Genomic DNA, 19,571 nt, shown 5'->3' on the forward strand with positions numbered 1-19,571 from the left:
AGAAAGATATTTATTCTTTTCCAGTAGAAGTTTTTCTGTATGGCCATACAGTTTTATCGGAGGATTTTCAATGCAGGTATATCACTTATTTCACCATACGCGTTTTGGGTAGATTCACTCTCCCTTCCTCAGTGGACCACTGACTAAAACCCACCTTGTGCGTTCCAAAGTTATTACCACTACTGTTGAGTGAATCGAAGTATCCGAAAATTCGATTTGCCACGAACTGGAATTTTCTTGCGCTTTGTGTTAAAGGGGTTATCCAAGTTATTTTTTTGTTCTTTCTATGTTCCTAACTAAGCAAATGTAACATCTTTCCAATTCACTCACTTTATCTCCGGTGGCTGGTTTCTCAGATTTCACTGAGTGTCACATGACCTGTGATGTCAGCTTCTCTCCCTGCTCTGATAAAGGTCGTTTGCAAGCCTGTAAATGAGACGTCACTGTGCTGGCCACGCCCCCCCCCCCCCCCCCCCTGCCGTCTGCTCTCTCTCCCCTAAGATTCTTAACCCCATCAGCTGCACATATTGGCTAGCTGCAGCAGTGACCATTCTGGGCACAGGAGCTGAAGGATTAGAGAGAGCATTGCACAAGAAGGTAGGGGGAAGATCCTGTGTGTATTAGCAGTGTCATTGTACAGCTGGGACTTGTAGTCCTCCACATACAACATGCTGCACAGTCTCGCAGCAGGCAGACATGTCGCTCAGGGCTGCTCTTGTATTCACTCCCTTAGCAATGTCATTATACAGCTGGGACTTGTAGTCCTCCACATACAACATGCTGCAGAGTCTCCCAGCAGGCAGACATGTCACTCAGGGCAGCACTTGTATTCACTCCCTTAGCAGAGCAGGGGGAGGGGCAGAGATTGTTTTTATTGCATGTAAACAAAGGGCCAGAAAAGAACCAGGGAAATTAGGAAATATATATATATTTTTTTGCATAAAACTTGCTTAGCTCAGTTATATATTGCTGCCCATCAGATTTTCAGTGCTATATTATTTTTTTTTCATAACTCGGACAACTGAGCGAATCGAAGCTGACGAAGTGGAATTCGATCCGAATTTCAGGAAAAATTTGATTTGCACCAAATGCGAATTTCCTCGCGCTTCGTGGTTACGAATCACATTTTTTCCTAAAATGGCTGCTAGTACTGCTACACGTGTGAGGACATGGAGAAAGGTTGTATATGGCGAAACATGTCGGGGGGCAGTGTATAAGTTTTTAGGCTATATAGACCTCTGTCCGTCATAAATATAGACCCCGCTTAGTACCACCGAGTGGTGACTGGAGCAAGCGCGCCACTACCAGGCCACTATTATAATAGCACAGCTAGCAAAACAAACGGCACATCAGAGGCCCTATTAGATAGTTTTAATAGTAGGTTAGGTAGTTCATTTCTATTTTAATAAGTTAGTAATAAAAGCTATATTTGAATGTCAATGCTCAATATACACATGTCAAGAGAAGGCAACCAGTAGTATTGCACTATATGAAAATAGAATTAAAAGTGCCTCTACATGTGTATGGTATACCTTTTGGAACAAGTGTTCAAACAATAGGGGAAAACCCTACTAATACCCCAAAATAAGCATAGGAAAGAAACGGATGCTATAAATTTAGCTAAGTATGGCTAGTTTTTTATCAAGCCATCATTCCACACAAATAACATTAGCTGAAGCTAATCTAGTTTTTTCTACTGAAAGCTTGCCAATAACTCTTCTTGACATCAATCAAGCAATCAGAGAGCTAAATAAAACCTACAAAAATTATGTACGTTCTATCTGGGAAGTTAGGAGCCTAGATACCTATCTACAACAAAAATTGGTATATAGAGGTATCCGTATAAACATAACACCTAACTCACATTAGGACGATCCAGAGTTTACTAAAGGGTGGGAGACTCTTCTAACGGAGAATTCGCTGCGCATGCAAGCATACCTGTTAGATTATGAAAAGAAGCATATGGTAAAAATCTCCCAACAGCTAGAAAAGGAAATAGCTGATATTAAAACATTTCAAACACACCCTGAGTATATACAACTAGAAAGTAAACTACAGAAGAACGTAGAGTATCTCCAAAGTGAGATTAAGGAGAGAAAACATTGTAAATATAATCGCGATAAAACTGACTTTGAATCTGGTAATATCTATAATAAAAAAAATACTGGTTATAGAAGCGGTAAATTCAGCTACCGTAAACCAACCCAATATACAGATATATCAGAGTCAGAAATCTCTGAATCAGATTCAAGCTCTAGTACCGCAAAACTAGGCACCAAAAGGAAGGCTAAGAATAAAACAGGACAGTATCAAAAAAGATACAATTACAACAGTACATCAAAATGTGCAGAAAATCAACAAAGCAGATCTGGAGGACATCCAGCACAGAGCACAGAGAGAAGGTCCGTGCAAAATACAGAAAGAGGAGCCGATGCAGCTCCATCATCATTATTCTCCTCAGCCTTGTCCTTTCCTTTTGTGACCACACAGATGCCAATAGGAACGCAAAATACCGCTCCATATCAGCCCCCGCCAACCCCAATCCCAACGTCTTTTTTAGCATCGGGAACACAGTTAAGAGACCGGGACAAGTGGGGATATCAACCGAAGACATAGTGCCCCCTTAAAGCACCTCTGAGATGCAAATAATTAATCTATCAAACATTCTCCTGGATTCTGAACATGAAAGACTTATACAAAAAGGACTCTCGTACACACCAGCACCATATTTTGACTGCTTCACTTGGGTGAAAGATATAAATCTATTTGCCAGAAAATTGGCTCTACATAAAGAATTTAAAAACAAAGAAAAAGACACCCAAGAAATGATAAGACGAGAACAAGAAGCAGTCCAAATATTGGAAGAATTACAACAGGAACATCTTGGTCAAATTCCAGTACCCAAAGCACCATTTACCACTATGAGCCCCCAGTCAAAATTTACACCACACTTCACCAAATATAATAATATACAAACCTGTGTAGATCTAGTCACCATAGAACTACAAAAAATAAAAGCAAAAAAATCAGATATTAATAGTAATCTTACAGTTAAGGAAAAGACAGCGCTACAAGAACTAATTAAAAACCAAAGTTTAGAAATAAAGCCGTCAGACAAAGGGGGGAACATAGTAGTTATGGAGAAAAAAAAGAGTACAAAAGCATGGTCATGGACCTTTTACAAGATAAAAATACATTTAAAAAATTAAAAACTAATCCAACCACTCAATACGTTCATGAAATAAAAAATATTTTACAACATGCTAAAGAAAAAAATCTTATTACTAAGGAGGAGTTCAAAGTCATGTTCAAACCCAATCCAGTCATGGCAACATTTATGCCATCCCAAAGATACATAAAAATCGAGTTCCCATTCCAGGGAGACCAATTGTATCGGGAAATGAAAGCTTATGTGAGGGTATAAGTGCCTATGTCGACGAGGTGATATCCCCATTTGTCCCCAGTCTGACATCATATTTAAAGGACACCAAAGATGTACTGTCAAAACTACAAAATATATCTGTCGAAAAGGAGATGCTATTAGCAAGCCTGGACGTTGAAGCGCTATATACTAGCATACAACACTCAAAAGGCCTAGAAGCAATAAAATATTATTTGGATACCAGAGGAACACAATACAAAGAACATAATGAGTTTGTCCTGTCAATATTACAATTTCTACTCACACACAACTATTTTATTTTCAATGGTGATTATTATTTGCAGACCACTGGTACCGCAATGGGTACGAAATGTGCACCGAATTTTGCAAATCTTTTTTTAGGGTGGTGGGAAGATAGAACAGTTTTCACTGAGGCACATAGTAAATTCACTAAGTATATCACATATTGGGGTCGTTATATTGACGACGTCATCATACTGTGGGAAGGCCCTAAGCAAGAATTTCACGAATTTGTAAAAATTCTTAATATTAACACTGTAGGACTCACATTCACTGGAGAAATTGATGAACACCAACTTAATTTCTTAGATATCACTCTTAGGCTAACAGATGGAATCATCATGACAGAGATATACAGAAAGCCGACATCAAGTAATAGCCTTCTCCACTGGTCAAGTTACCATCCCATGCCACTCAAAAAAGGTATACCAGTGGGCCAGTACCTGAGAGCAAGAAGGAATTGTTCCACTGAAGAAGCTTTCGAACGCGAGAGCTGTACTCTATATCAAAGATTTATAGAACGTGGGTACCCAAAAAAAGTGCTTCATAAGGCCTATCGGAAGGCGAAGGCAAAAAACAGGACTGACCTTCTACATAACAACAAAACTCCAATAACTAAAAAAATAGTACGGTGCATTGGCACCTTTGATATCAAACATCAAGAAGTGAGTAAAATCTTAAATAAATATTGGAATGTTTTAAAATTGGATGATGACATCAAAAATGTCATATCTGAACATCCCACAATAACATACAGAAGAGGACCCAACTTAAAAGAACAACTAGTACACAGCCACTTCCAAGAAAACTACCAAAAAACAGAAGCAAAAACAACGTGGCTAACCACTAAAGGGTCTTATCCGTGTGGTAATTGCCAGTTCTGTAGTAAAATGAGAGCATGTAAGCAGTTCCAAAATCCAGTTGATAATAAAATCGATCAATATATCAACTGTAAGACTACAGGAGTAGTCTATGCTATAGAATGCGGATGCCCCAAAATATACGTGGGAAAAACCATCCAAGAGCTCCGTAGAAGAGTTTCAAAACATCTCAGTGATATAAATCTCAAAACAGATACCACACTATCTAAACATATCCAAGCTGAGCACAATGGTAAAAGCGTCAGTTTAAAAATATGGGGCATAATAAAACTTAAGCCTGGCCCTAGACAGGGTGACTTAGACAAAAAATTACAGCGTGAAGAAACACGCTGGATATATAGACTAAAAAGTCTTTCACCCCGGGGACTTAATGAAGGATTTACCTTTGCCTCCTTCTTGTAAAAAATGACATTATCAATATCGCTAATAATAATTATTATTATTAACAGTTATATAAAAAACAATATTATAAAATAATATTAAATAACAAATCAGAATCAGACCACCTACCATACAATAATAGATAAGTGACAAGCGAAGAACCATCAACAATAAATAATTTAAAATAAAAAATAAAAATTAATAAATAAATAAAATTAATTACCTCCGAGTAGACTCAATTCAATCTAAAATGTAAAGAAAAAAGAAAAAGCATTTATTATTAATACATATCAAAATAATAAAAAATAAGAAAAATAATATGTTAAAATACGGATAACAAAATATCAAAAAATAAAAATAAGAAATAAAATGTTATGAAAAATCTAAATATTTGAAAATAATCAAATACAAAGATCTAATAATTCAGTGATGATATTCATTAATATCAATAATCAATTACACCAATCATAACACTATACAACATATAAAGTAGAGATAATATGCCAATACCAAGTAAAACACTATTAGCTAATATAGCATATTAAAAACTAAGTGTCTGAGCAAGCGCAGGAGAATCTAAAAAAAGCCCCATAGTAATGACAGAATATATTCTGAAGATTCATATAAGGATGGGAGCATGTGCAGAACTATTGACATGCCGATTTCTGCATCAGCAGGTTAACATACGAAATCTCTATTAAATGTAGCATAATAAAGTTGAATCATCTGAATGAAAGTAAGTGCTTAAAAGAACTATAGATATTTGCGCCAAATATTTAACTCACAGCATCGGCTAACGTCTTGTCAGGAGAATATCATTGACAAAAAATCCAAGTGCGGTGACATGCGCGAGATCTCGGATCATATCGCGAGATCATAGACGTCACCGAAATAAAGCAGACCCATAAGAAGAACTGACTAATCGGGTTATCCGATACTAAGAACAATACAACAAGGTACAAAATAACCAGTCAGTGACGGATTACGTCACAAAAGAGGAGGTTATAAATAGGTTGTGTCACTCGTATCTTATTGTAGACTGCCCGTGCCCCTGAAGACGCCATGTATATGGCGAAACATGTCGGGGGGCAGTGTATACGTTTTTAGGCAATATAGACCTCTGTCCGTCATAAATATAGACCCCGCTTAGTACCACCGAGTGGTGACTGGAGCAAGCGCGCCGCTACCAGGCCACTATTATAATAGCACAGCTAGCAAAACAAACGGCACATCAGAGGCCCTATTAGATAGTTTTAATAGTAGGTTAGGTAGTTCATTTCTATTTTAATAAGTTAGTAATAAAAGCTATATTTTAATGTCAATGATCCATATACACATGTCAAGAGAAGGCAATCAGTAGTATTGCACTATATGAAAATAGACATGGAGAAAGGAACTCTGGGAAGGCGGGATGACCCATATGCCATGCATGCAGCCAATCAGCAGCCAGCCAGCCCTCTGATGTCACAGCCCTATAAATAGCCTCAGCCATCTTGGATTCAAACATTTTTCAGCGTTCTGAGTGCAGGCAGAGACGACAAAAGGCGCTAGGGACAGTGCTAGAAAAAACCTCATTGTGGAAAAAAAAGTGATTTACAAGTGCAGGGAAACATTATTCTGCGTTCAGCGCTGCAATTATCTGTTCAAAAGCCTTTATGTCACTACCAGAGCTTTGGGACGTTCTCACAGCTCTGTTTCTCCACCCCTGTGATGATGTCACTACTAGAGCTGGGAGGAGTTCTCACTGCTCTGTTTACTTTTGGTTTCCTTCCTCCCAGCTGTTCCTCATGCGTTTGATTTCCCTCTCTTTATATCACCCCTCCTCCTATTGTAGGGCGTGGATTATAGTTCTCATTTCAGTTGTAGCTCTTGCTTTAGTATCTTCACTTGTAGCTATCAGTTCACTAGACCTGTGTTCTGCTGCAGCAAGCACTCCGGATATTGCCAGCTGTCCTTGGATCCGTCTTCTCTGCGGCTGCAACACCTTCAGCTAAGTGTACAGACATTGTTGTGTACCTGATTATTTTCTGACTGGATCTGAGGTGGCCACGGTTCCCTCCATATACTGAGTAGGGCACCGGTGGCCGTGCCCCTTCCACTATTGTAGGGGTTACAGTGGTCATCAGTCTTAGGTACGTGGGCATGCCTCGTTCCGCCATTTGGATCCGGGCATGTGCTTTAGCAGCATAGGGAGAGCTTTGAGGGTCTGACAGGGGTCACCCTTTATCCTCCCTAGTTTGGGTCCGGTCAGTAGCTCTTTTACTGTGTATACTATTGTTGCTCACATACAGCCATGACATTATAATCCACCATAACCGTCCTTTTTTTGACATGGATCCACTTTCTGGCCTGGTTGACCGCATGCAGGGTCTTTCTTTGGAAGTAGCGGATCTCCGTCAATCTATGACTCAGCTTCAAGCATTGGGCTCTGCTCCGGCTCATGGAGTCTGTTGCGAGCCAAAGGTCTCACTTCCGGAAACGTTCTCCGGGGGCAGTGAGAATTTTGTTCGCTTCAGAGAGGCATGCAAACTCCATTTTTGCTTGTGTCCCCACTCCTCTGGTAAGGAGGAGCAGAGGGTGAGGATTGTCATCTCCCTGCTCAGGGGTAATGCTCAGACTTGGGCTTTTTCGCTGCCATCAGGGGATCCCTCCCTTCGATCCGTGGAAAGATTTTTTGTGGCCCTGGGGCAGATTTATGATGACCCGGATCGTGTTGCTCTGGCCGAATCTAACTTACGTGTTTTATGCCAGAACAAACTGTTTGCAGAGCTTTATTGTTCTGAATTTCGGAGATGGGCAGCTGATTCGGGTTGGAATGATGCTGCACTCCGGAGTCAGTTCTGTCATGGTCTCTCAGAGAGATTGAAAGATGCGTTTGCTTTCCATGAGAGACCAACGTCCTTAGAGTCTGCCATGTCATTGGCGGTACGCCTTGACAGGCGTCTAAGAGAAAGAAACGAGACCTCTCTGTCCAGCCATTGTCAGTCTAGGGGCAGTGGTGCGGACTCATTCAGTGTGCAGGGGCCTCATCCTGTCTCGCTCCCCTCTGAGGAGGAGCCCATGCAGCTAGGTCGACTTGCCCCTGATAAAAGAGGATTTAGTCCTCAGAGTATGGTGTGTTTTTGTTGTGGGGGCATAGGTCATTTGGCAAATGTTTGTCCGTCTAGGAGATTCTTGAACTGTACTAAGAGCGATAATAAGAGAAAAACCTCAAAAGGTAAATCATCAAATTCTGCTTCATCTGCTACTTTGGGCAAAGTTGATGTAGGAATTGATGCTTTTCCTCTGACCTGCAGTTCCCGTTTTCTCCTGTCTGCCAGGGTGGCGCTAGAGAGCAAAGTCATTTCTTGTGAGATTTTTGTCGATAGTGGAGCCGCCGTCAATCTTATTGACACTCAATTTGTAGCCATGCATGGTTTTCAGGTTTGCACATTAGAAAAGGATATACCTGTTTTTGCTATTGACTCTGCTCCACTCTCACAGAGATCTCTGAAGGGCATTGTTCACAATATCCGGCTAGCTGTAGGTGACACTCATGTGGAGGATATATCTTGTTTTGTCCTTAACGGATTGCCTTCTCCTCTAGTTTTGGGGTTACCCTGGCTCACTAGACATAACCCCACTATTGATTGGCAAGGAAGGCAAATAAATGAGTGGAGTGACTTTTGTAAAGAGAATTGTCTCACAGCGACTTTTGCAGAGGTGTCTACTAAAACTGTGCCATCATTTCTCTCTGATTTCTCGGACGTGTTTTCCAAGAGCGGTGTTCAGGAGCTACCTCCTCACCGGGAGTTTGACTGTCCCATTAACCTCATTCCCGGCGCCAAGCTGCCAAAAGCACGCCTCTACAATCTCTCACAACCGGAAAGAATCGCAATGCGAACTTATATCTCCGAGAGCCTCGAGAAGGGGCATATTCGTCCCTCAAAGTCACCTGTGGCCGCGGGGTTTTTTTTTTTAAAAAAAAAAGATGGCTCTCTGAGACCTTGCCTAGATTTTAGGGAGCTGAACCGTATCACGATTCGCGATCCCTATCCCCTTCCTCTGATCCCGGACCTCTTCAACCAAATTGTTGGGGCCAAGGTGTTTTCCAAATTGGATTTGAGAGGCGCGTACAACCTGGTCAGGGTCAGAGAGGGGGATGAATGGAAAACGGCCTTTAATACTCCTAACGGGCATTTCGAGAATCTAGTTATGCCTTTCGGCCTGATGAATGCTCCGGCCGTCTTTCAGCATTTTGTTAATAGTATTTTCTACCATTTAATGGGGAAATTTGTATTGGTGTATCTTGATGATATTTTGATTTTTTCCCCTGATGTTCAGACCCATCAGGATCATCTTTTTCAGGTTCTGCAGATTCTGCGGGAAAATAAATTGTACGCCAAGCTGGAGAAATGTCTTTTTATGGTATCGGAGATTCAATTTCTGGGTTTTCTCCTCTCTGCTTCTGGTTTTCGCATGGATCCGGAGAAGGTCCGTGCTGTACTTGAGTGGGAGCTTCCTGAGAATCAGAAGGCATTGATGCGCTTTCTGAGTTTTGCGAACTATTACAGAAAGTTCATTTTGAATTATTTCTCTGTTGTCAAACCCCTTACTGACATGACAAAAAAGGGGGCGGATTTTTCCTCTTGGTCGGAGGAGGCGCTTGCAGCCTTTTCTAAGATTAAAGAGAGTTTTGCGTCTGCTCCCGTCTTGGTGCATCCCGATGTTTCCTTACCTTTTATTGTTGAGGTGGATGCTTCCGAGGTGGGTGTGGGTGCAGTTTTGTCCCAGGGCCCTTCTCCTGCCAAATGGCGACCCTGTGCCTTTTGCTCTAAAAAACTCTCCCCGGCAGAGAGAAACTATGATGTGGGAGATAGGGAGTTGTTGGCCATCAAGTTGGCTTTCGAGGAATGGCGCCATTGGTTGGAGGGGGCCAGGCACCCTATCACCGTTTTTACCGACCATAAGAATCTGGCATACTTGGAGTCGGCCAGGCGTATGAATCCGGGACAGGCCCGATGGTCTCTGTTCTTCTCCAGATTCAATTTTGTCGTTACATTCCAACCTGGGATCAAAAATGTGAAGGCTGATGCTCTCTCTCGCTGTTTTCCGGGAGGAGGAAACTCAGAGGACCCGGGTCCTATTTTGGCGGAGGGGGTAGTTGTTTCTGCTCTATATTCCAATTTGGAGGCCGAGGTCCAGGCTGCCCAGACTGAGGCACCTGCCCGTTGTCCTTCTGGGAAGTTGTTCGTGCCTCCTGAGCTACGTCACAAACTCTTCAAGGAGCATCATGATACGGTTCTTGCTGGTCACCCCAGGAGTAGAGCCACGGTAGATCTCATTGCTCGGAGATTTTGGTGGCCGGCTCTTCGTAAGTCGGTGGAGGGTTTTGTGGCTGCTTGTGAGACGTGCGCTCGCGCTAAGGTCCCTCGTTCACGGCCTTCAGGTTCCCTTCTCCCGTTACCCATACCTTCCCGTCCTTGGACACACCTGTCCATGGACTTTATCACGGATCTTCCTCGTTCCTCGGGGAAGTCGGTGATCCTGGTGGTGGTGGACCGTTTTAGCAAGATGGCTCATTTCGTACCTTTCCCTGGTTTACCCAATGCTAAAACGTTGGCGCAAGCTTTTGTCGACCATATTGTTAAATTGCACGGCATTCCCTCTGATATTGTTTCCGATAGAGGCACGCAGTTTGTGTCCAGGTTCTGGAAGGCTTTCTGTTCTCGCCTGGGGGTTCGGCTGTCCTTCTCTTCTGCTTTTCACCCGCAGTCGAATGGTCAGACTGAGCGCCTCAATCAGAATCTGGAGACATATTTGCTCTGTTTTGTGGCAGAGAACCAGGAGGATTGGTGTTCATTTCTCCCTCTTGCTGAGTTTGCTCTGAACAACCGTCGTCAGGAATCTTCTGATAAGTCACCATTCTTTGGTGCATATGGGTTCCATCCGCAGTTTGGGACATTCTCGGGAGGGGCTCTTTCTGGTTTACCTGAGGAGGAGAGATTTTCCTCGTCTTTGACTACCATTTGGCAAAAGATTCAGAGTAATCTTAGAAAGATGAGTGAGAAGTATAAGCGTGTGGCTGATAAGAGACGTGTGCCTGGTCCGGACCTGAATGTGGGTGATCTGGTGTGGTTGTCTACAAGAAATATTAAACTGAAGGTTCCCTCCTGGAAATTGGGTCCCAAGTTTATTGGGCCTTATAAAATCTTGTCAGTCATCAATCCTGTTGCCTTCCGTCTTGATCTTCCACGGGTTTGGAAGATACATAATGTATTTCACAGATCTCTCTTAAAACCATATGTCCAGCCCACAGTACCCTCCTCTTTGCCTCCTCCTCCGATTTTGGTTGATGGCAATCTGGAGTTTGAGGTTTCCAGAATTGTGGACTCTCGCATTGTCCGCGGTTCTCTTCAGTACCTCGTTCATTGGAAGGGTTATGGTCCTGAGGAGAGGATGTGGGTTCCGGTGTCGGACATTAAAGCCACTCGCCTCATCAGGGCATTTCATAGGGCTCATCCTGAGAAGGTGGGTCCTGGGTGTCCGGAGTCCACCCGTAGAGGGGGGGGTACTGTCACTACCAGAGCTTTGAGACGTTCTCACAGCTCTGTTTCTCCACCCCTGTGATGAAGTCTTTACTTTCTGTTTCCTTCCTCCCAGCTGTTCCTCCTGCGGTTGATTTCCCTGCCTTTAAATCACCCCTCCTCCTATTGTAGGGCGTGGATTATATTTCTCATTTCAGTTGTAGCTCTTGCTTGAGTATCTTCACTTGTAGCTATCAGTTCACTGGACCTGTGTTCTGCTGCAGCAAGCACTCCGGATATTGCCAGCTGTACTTGGATCCGTCTTCTCTGCGGCTGCAGCTCCTTCAGCTAAGTGTGCAGACATTGTTGTGTACCTGGTTATTTTCTGACTGGATCTGAGGTGGCCACGGTTCCCTCCATATACTGAGCAGGGCACCGGTGGCCGTGCCCCTTCCACTATTGTAGGGGTTACAGTGGTCATCAGTCTTAGGTACGCGGGCATGCCTCGTTCCGCCATTTGGATCCGGGCATGTGCTTTAGCAGCATAGGGAGAGCTTTGAGGGTCTAACAGGGGTCCCCCTTTATCCTCCCTAGTTTGGGTCCGGTCAGTAGCTCTTTTTACTGTGTATATTCTTGTTGCTCACATACAGCCGTGACACCCTTATTTGGCAAGGGTACCATCTTTATGTGGACAATTTCTACACAAGTGTGGCCCTCTTCAGGCATTTGTTCCTAGAACAGATTGGCTGCTGTGGCACCACGCGACCTAGTCGCCGGGGGTTCCACCAACGGCTCGTTACCCCCCGTCTTGCAAGGGGGGAGAGGGCTGCCTTGTGTAGCGAAGAACTGCTCGCGGTGAAATGGAGAGACAAGCGTGACGTTTACATGCTCTCCTCCATTCACGCAGACACGACAATACAAATTGAGCGAGCAACCAGAGTCATCGAAAAGCCCCTCTGTGTCCACGACTATAATGCGCTCATGGGAGGGGTGGACTTCAATGACCAGATGTTGGCTCCTTATTTAGTTTCCCGACGCACCAGACGCTGGTATAAGAAGGTGTCTGTATATTTGATTCAATTGGCGATGTACAATAGTTTTGTTCTCTACAGTAAGGCTGGGAGAACGGGATCCTTCCTCAAATTTAAGGAAGAGATCATCGAGAACATCCTGTATCCAGAAGGTTCCGTGGCCCCATCCACCAGTGTAGTGAGCCGTCTACACGAGCGAAATTTCCCCAGTGTCGTTGCTGGTACCTCAACCCAACCGTCATCCCGAAAAAGATGTCGTGTCTGTAGCAGGAGTGGAATAAGGTGTGACTCCCGCTATTTCTGTTCTGACTGTCCTGACCACCCTGCCCTATGCTATGGAGAGTGTTTCCAGAAGTACCACACCCAGGTACACCTAGCATAGGGATTGCATCTCACAGGACAGGCACACAGGGCTATTAGGGCCCTTTTACTCACAGCTGCTGCAAAACTCTTCTTTTACCTGGGATAAAGTGCATAATGTACTTCGCCACATCTTTGGGCGATTTGCGCTTTGCACATTGTCCCATGGGGAAGGAGAGGTTTGTCCTATAAAAGGTAAAAAAAAAAAAAATCACCGGTAAGCCAAAAAGTTAACGTTCAGTTCAAAAAGTTAAATAAAGTTTATATGTTCTGTTCAAAAGTTATTATAAAGTTAATAAAATTTATTGCGTTGCGGCCTGGTATTTTCTTTTTTGTGATCGCACACTACATCCAGCACTCTGCCCTCCATGCTGGACGAGACATTGGTTTATATTTTGGCCAAAGCATAGTAAGCCACTCACCGCGTCAAGGCTGTCTCATGAGTGGTCCCTAACTCTTGCTCCTACCTGTTCATGGGCCACGACAGCCACACAAAATCCAGGGAATGCAGGTCAGCATGCAAGCCAAGTACACTTTGCTTGTAACCCCGTCCGGTGCCATTACAGCTTTCATCGGATCCAGGGATGCAAGTACCAACATGCATGCTGAACCCACCATATACTTCTCCCGGAGCCAAATGGCCAATGGTAGGCTCTATACAAGCAGACTCAGTTTGATACTGACTTTAAAACCAGCCTCAAGGACAGATTAACTGGTCAGGTGTGCAATGACTCCAAGGAGATCGCCACGCCTCCAATATATACTACAAAGAAAAAAATAAGGGGTTGGGTCAGCACAACCTGCCTGTAGGTGCAGATCGCTATGGCGAAATACATATACAAACGGAAAATGCAAATGTGATCGCACACTACATCCAGCACTCTGCCCTCCATGCTGGACGAGACATTGGTTTATATTTTGGCCAAAGCATAGTAAGCCACTCACCGCGTCAAGGCTGTCTCATGAGTGGTCCCTAACTCTTGCTCCTACCTGTTCATGGGCCACGACAGCCACACAAAATCCAGGGAATGCAGGTCAGCATGCAAGCCAAGTACACTTTGCTTGTAACCCCGTCCGGTGCCATTACAGCTTTCATCGGATCCAGGGATGCAAGTACCAACATGCATGCTGAACCCACCATATACTTCTCCCGGAGCCAAATGGCCAATGGTAGGCTCTATACAAGCAGACTCAGTTTTATACTGACTTTAAAACCAGCCTCAAGGACAGATTAACTGGTCAGGTGTGCAATGACTCCAAAGTGTACTTGGCTTGCATGCTGACCTGCATTCCCTGGATTTTGTGTGGCTGTCGTGGCCCATGAACAGGTAGGAGCAAGAGTTAGGGACCACTCATGAGACAGCCTTGACGCGGTGAGTGGCTTACTATGCTTTGGCCAAAATATAAACCAATGTCTCGTCCAGCATGGAGGGCAGAGTGCTGGATGTAGTGTGCGATCACATTTGCATTTTCCGTTTGTATATGTATTTCGCCATAGTGATGTGCACCTACAGGCAGGTTGTGCTGACCCAACCCCTTATTTTTTTCTTTGTAGTATATATTGGAGGCGTGGCGATCTCCTTGGAGTCATTGCACACCTGACCAGTTAATCTGTCCTTGAGGCTGGTTTTAAAGTCAGTATAAAACTGAGTCTGCTTGTATAGAGCCTACCATTGGCCATTTGGCTCCGGGAGAAGTATATGGTGGGTTCAGCATGCATGTTGGTACTTGCATCCCTGGATCCGATGAAAGCTGTAATGGCACCGGACGGGGTTACAAGCAAAGTATACTTGGCTTGCATGCTGACCTGCATTCCCTGGATTTTTTGTGGCTGTCGTGGCCCATGAACAGGTAGGAGCAAGAGTTAGGGACCACTCATGAGACAGCCTTGACGCGGTGAGTGGCTTACTATGCTTTGGCCAAAATATAAACCAATGTCTCGTCCAGCATGGAGGGCAGAGTGCTGGATGTAGTGTGCGATCACATTTGCATTTTCCGTTTGTATATGTATTTCGCCATAGCGATCTGCACCTACAGGCAGGTTGTGCTGACCCAACCCCTTATTTTTTTCTTTGTAGTATATATTGGAGGCGTGGCGATCTCCTTGGAGTCATTGCACACCTGACCAGTTAATCTGTCCTTGAGGCTGGTTTTAAAGTCAGTATAAAACTGAGTCTGCTTGTATAGAACCTACCATTAGCCATTTGGCTCCGGGAGAAGTATATGGTGGGTTCAGCATGCATGTTGGTACTTGCATCCCTGGATCCGATGAAAGCTGTAATGGCACCGGACGGGGTTACAAGCAAAGTGTACTTGGCTTGCTTGCTGACCTGCATTCCCTGGATTTTGTGTGGCTGTCGTGGCCCATGAACAGGTAGGAGCAAGAGTTAGGGACCACTCATGAGACAACCTTGACGCGGTGAGTGGCTTACTATGCTTTGGCCAAAATATAAACCAATGTCTCGTCCAGCATGGAGGGCAGAGTGCTGGATGTAGTGTGCGATCACATTTGCATTTTCCGTTTGTATATGTATTTCGCCATAGCGATCTGCACCTACAGGCAGGTTGTGCTGACCCAACCCCTTATTATTTTCTTTTTTGTTTTGTTTTTTTTACCTTCCAGGTGGACCAACCGATCGACCAGCTGCAGCACTGATGTGCATTCTGACAGAAGCATTGCGCTGCTGTCAGATTACACAAAATTCGGTGCATGCGGCGCTGCAAGACGAGATTTCTCCTCTGCAGTAAAAGATACGTTTGCCGAGGCTTATGAGCTGAGGAGGTGGCGGTGTTCATATGCTTTGGCAAACACTTTGTATATATATAAAAAAAAATAAAAAAAATCCCGGCAATGATTTATTCATCCACATCGATTGATGTGAATGGAGAAATCGGGTTTGCCAGGGCATACGAGCTAAGTGGGTATGGATGTTGGGCGGAGCTCCTATGTCCTGGCAGACGCCTTTCCCCTCCTTTTTTTTTTTTGGCAGAGATTTTTTCATCCACATTGATCGATGCGAATGAAGAAATCTGTGCCGTTTATTTTTTCTTTCAGCCCAGAGGCAGAACGGAAAAAAAAAATCTCATTACCCGTATGCTCAATATAAGGAGAATAGCAGAAACTCCTAATGCTGGGCATACATGTAATGATTGCGGAGACCCTCAAATGCCAGGGCAGTACAAACACCCAGCAAATGACCCCATTTTGGAAAGAAGACACCCCAAGGTATTCGCTGAGGGGCATATTGAGTCCATGAAAGATTGAAATTTTTGTCCCAAGTTAGCGGAAAGGGAGACTTTGTGAGAAAAAATGAAAAAATATCAATTTCTGCTAACTTGTGGCAAAAAAAAAAAAATTCTATGAACTCGTCATGCCCTCATTGAATACCTTGGGGTGTCTTCTTTGCAAAATGGGGTCACATGTGGGGTATTTATACTGCCCTGGCATTTTAGGGGCCCTAAAGTGTGAGAAGAAGTCTGGGATCCAAATGTCTAAAAATGCCCTCCTAAAAGGAATGTGGGACCCCTTGCGCATCTAGGCTGCAAAAAAGTGTCACAAATCTGGTATCGCCGTACTCAGGAGAAGGTGGGGAATGTGTTTTGGGTGTCATTTTACATATACCCATGCTGGGTGAGATAAATATCTTGGTCAAATGCCAACTTTGTATAAATAAAATGGGAAAAGTTGTCTTTTGCCGAGATATTTCTCTCACCCAGCATGGGTATATGTAAAATGTCACCCCAAAACACATTCCCCAACTTCTCCTGAGTACGGCGATACCACATGTGTGACACTTTTTTGCAGCCTAGGTGGGCAAAGGGGCCCATATTCCAAAGAGCACCTTTAGGATTTCACCGGCCATTTTTTACACATTTTGATTTCAAACTACTTACCACACATTAGGGCCCCTAGAATGCCAGGGCAGTATAACTACCCCACAAGTGACCCCGAGGTATTTCGTAATTGGGCATAGTGAGTTCATGGAAGTTTTTATTTTTTGTCACAAGTTAGTGAAATATGAGACTTTGTAAGGGAAAAAAAATATATATCATTTTCCGCTAACTTGTGACAACAAATAAAAAGTCACTATGAACTCACTATGCCCATCAGCGAATACCTTAGGGTGTCTACTTTCCGAAATGGGGTCATTTGTGGGGTGTTTGTACTGTCTGGGCATTGTAGAACCTCAGAAAACATGACAGGTGCTCAGAAAGTCAGAGCTGCTTCAAAAAGCGGAAATTCACATTTTTGTACCAAATCCCGCTCCTGCGCCATTCACTTCTGTACTCGGCGCAGTAAGTAAAGGCCGCTCTCCTGGTGCCGGATTTTTCACTGTGACGTAGTCGGCGCAGGCGCAGTGAGGAATCCGGCACCAGGAGCGCATCATTCACTTACTGCGCCGAGTACAGAAGTGAAAGGCGCAGGAGCGGGATTTCGTCAACGATGCTGCGAACTGTCACATCAATCAAGAGGAGCGGGGCGGGCAGAACAGGGGACCTGGGCGGGATAAAGGGTGAGGAGACGGAGCCTCTGGGTGCTGATTTTACCAAAACGGCTGCAGGGAGAAAGGTAAAAAACATCCTGTTATGTAGCACAACCACAACCCATTTGGGCCGTTATTATTTGCTGGGAGAGGCGGTGACACTGGGTGCAGGTGATCTGTATCTGTCAGTAATAGAGCCGCGATCTGCTCCTGACGTCTGGTCTCAGTGCACATTAGTGGAGCCCAATGTCCGGGGCCTGACCCTTCTCTACTCATCCGGACAGCGACTGACCTCCTCCCGTTAGCCCATACATTCTAGTGAACCTCCTCCCGTTAGCCCATACATTCTAGTACACCACCTCCCGTTAGCCCATACATTCTAGTACACCACCTCCCGTTAGCCCATACATTCTAGTGAACCTCCTCCCGTTAGCCCATACATTCTAGTAAACCACCTCCTGTTAGCCCATACATTCTAGTGAACCTCCTCCCGTTAGCCCATACATTCTAGTGAACCTCCTCCTGTTAGCCCATACATTCTAGTGAACCTCCTCCCGTCTGCCCATACATTCTAGTGAACCACCTCCCGTTAGCCCATACATTCTAGTAAACCACCTCCCGTTAGCCCATACATTCTAGTGAACTTCCTCCCGTTTGCCCATACATTCTAGTGAACTTCCTCCCGTTAGCCCATACATTCTAGTGAACCACCTCCCGTTAGCCCATACATTCTAGTGAACCACCTCCCGTTAGCCCATACATTCTAGTAAACATCTCCCGTTTGCCCATACATTCTAGTGAACCACCTCCCGTTAGCCCATACATTCTAGTACACCACCTCCCGTTAGCCCATACATTCTAGTAAACACCTCCCGTTTGCCCATACATTCTAGTAAACACCTCCCGTTTGCCCATACATTCTAGTGAACCTCCTCCTTCAGGACATGCGCAGTAGTGCAGGCAGGCGCGCGCTGCCCAGCAGATACCACCCGGTGACGCACGGAGCCGACCCCCCCTCAGACTCCGTCCTGTTGGGACCTTCCTGTAAGTACTGAGGTGATACAGAAGGGTCTCTCATCTGACAGAGGCTCAGATTCGCTCAGGGGTTTTCTTCTACATTTATTTATGTACCTTACGACGTGTCACATGACTCACTGGCGTCCCCCCAGAGCCCCCCATCCCTCTGTCTGCTGCTTCCCCTGCGGGTGTAGCTCCAGCAGCAGAGCGCTGTGTGAGAGAGAGGGGGCCGCACCGGACATGACGTTCCCAGCTTTGGAAGGAGGTGTGCCGCTCCGCTGTGAAATTTCCCTACCCCGTCGTTGTGCGACTGCGCGGCGCAGCACACCTCCTTCCAAAGCTGGGAACGTCATGTCCGGTGCCCCCGCCCCCAGAACAGTGACCTCTACAGACCCCCGCCCCCATAACAGTGACCTCTACAGACCCCCGCACCCATAACAGTGACCTCTACAGACCCCCGCCCCATAACAGTGACCTCTACAGACCCCCGCCCCATAGCAGTGACCTCTACAGACCCCCGCACCCATAACAGTGACCTCTACAGACCCCCGCCCCCATAACAGTGACCTCTACAGACCCCCGCCCCATAACAGTGACCTCTACAGACCCCCGCCCCATAACAGTGACCTCTACAGGCCCCCGCCCCATAACAGTGACCTCTACAGACCCCGCCCCCAGAACAGTGACCTCTACAGACCCCCGCCCCATAACAGTGACCTCTACAGACCCCGCCCCCAGAACAGTGACCTCTACAGACCCCCGCCCCCATAACAGTGACCTCTACAGACCCCCGCCCCATAACAGTGACCTCTACAGACCCCCGCCCCATAACAGTGACCTCTACAGACCCCCGCCCCATAACAGTGACCTCTACAGACCCCCGCCCCCATAACAGTGACCTCTACAGACCCCCGCCCCATAACAGTGACCTCTACAGACCCCCGCCCCCATAACAGTGACCTCTACAGACCCCCGCCCCCATAACAGTGACCTCTACAGACCCCCGCCCCCATAACAGTGACCTCTACAGACCCCCGCCCCCATAACAGTGACCTCTACAGACCCCCGCCCCCATAACAGTGACCTCTACAGACCCCCGCCCCCATAACAGTGACCTCTACAGACCCCCGCCCCCATAACAGTGACCTCTACAGACCCCCGCCCCCATAACAGTGACCTCTACAGACCCCCGCCCCCATAACAGTGACCTCTACAGACCCCCGCCCCCA

Source organism: Bufo bufo, chromosome 3 (genome assembly GCF_905171765.1).
Source record: "Bufo bufo chromosome 3, aBufBuf1.1, whole genome shotgun sequence".
Taxonomy (NCBI): domain Eukaryota; kingdom Metazoa; phylum Chordata; class Amphibia; order Anura; family Bufonidae; genus Bufo; species Bufo bufo.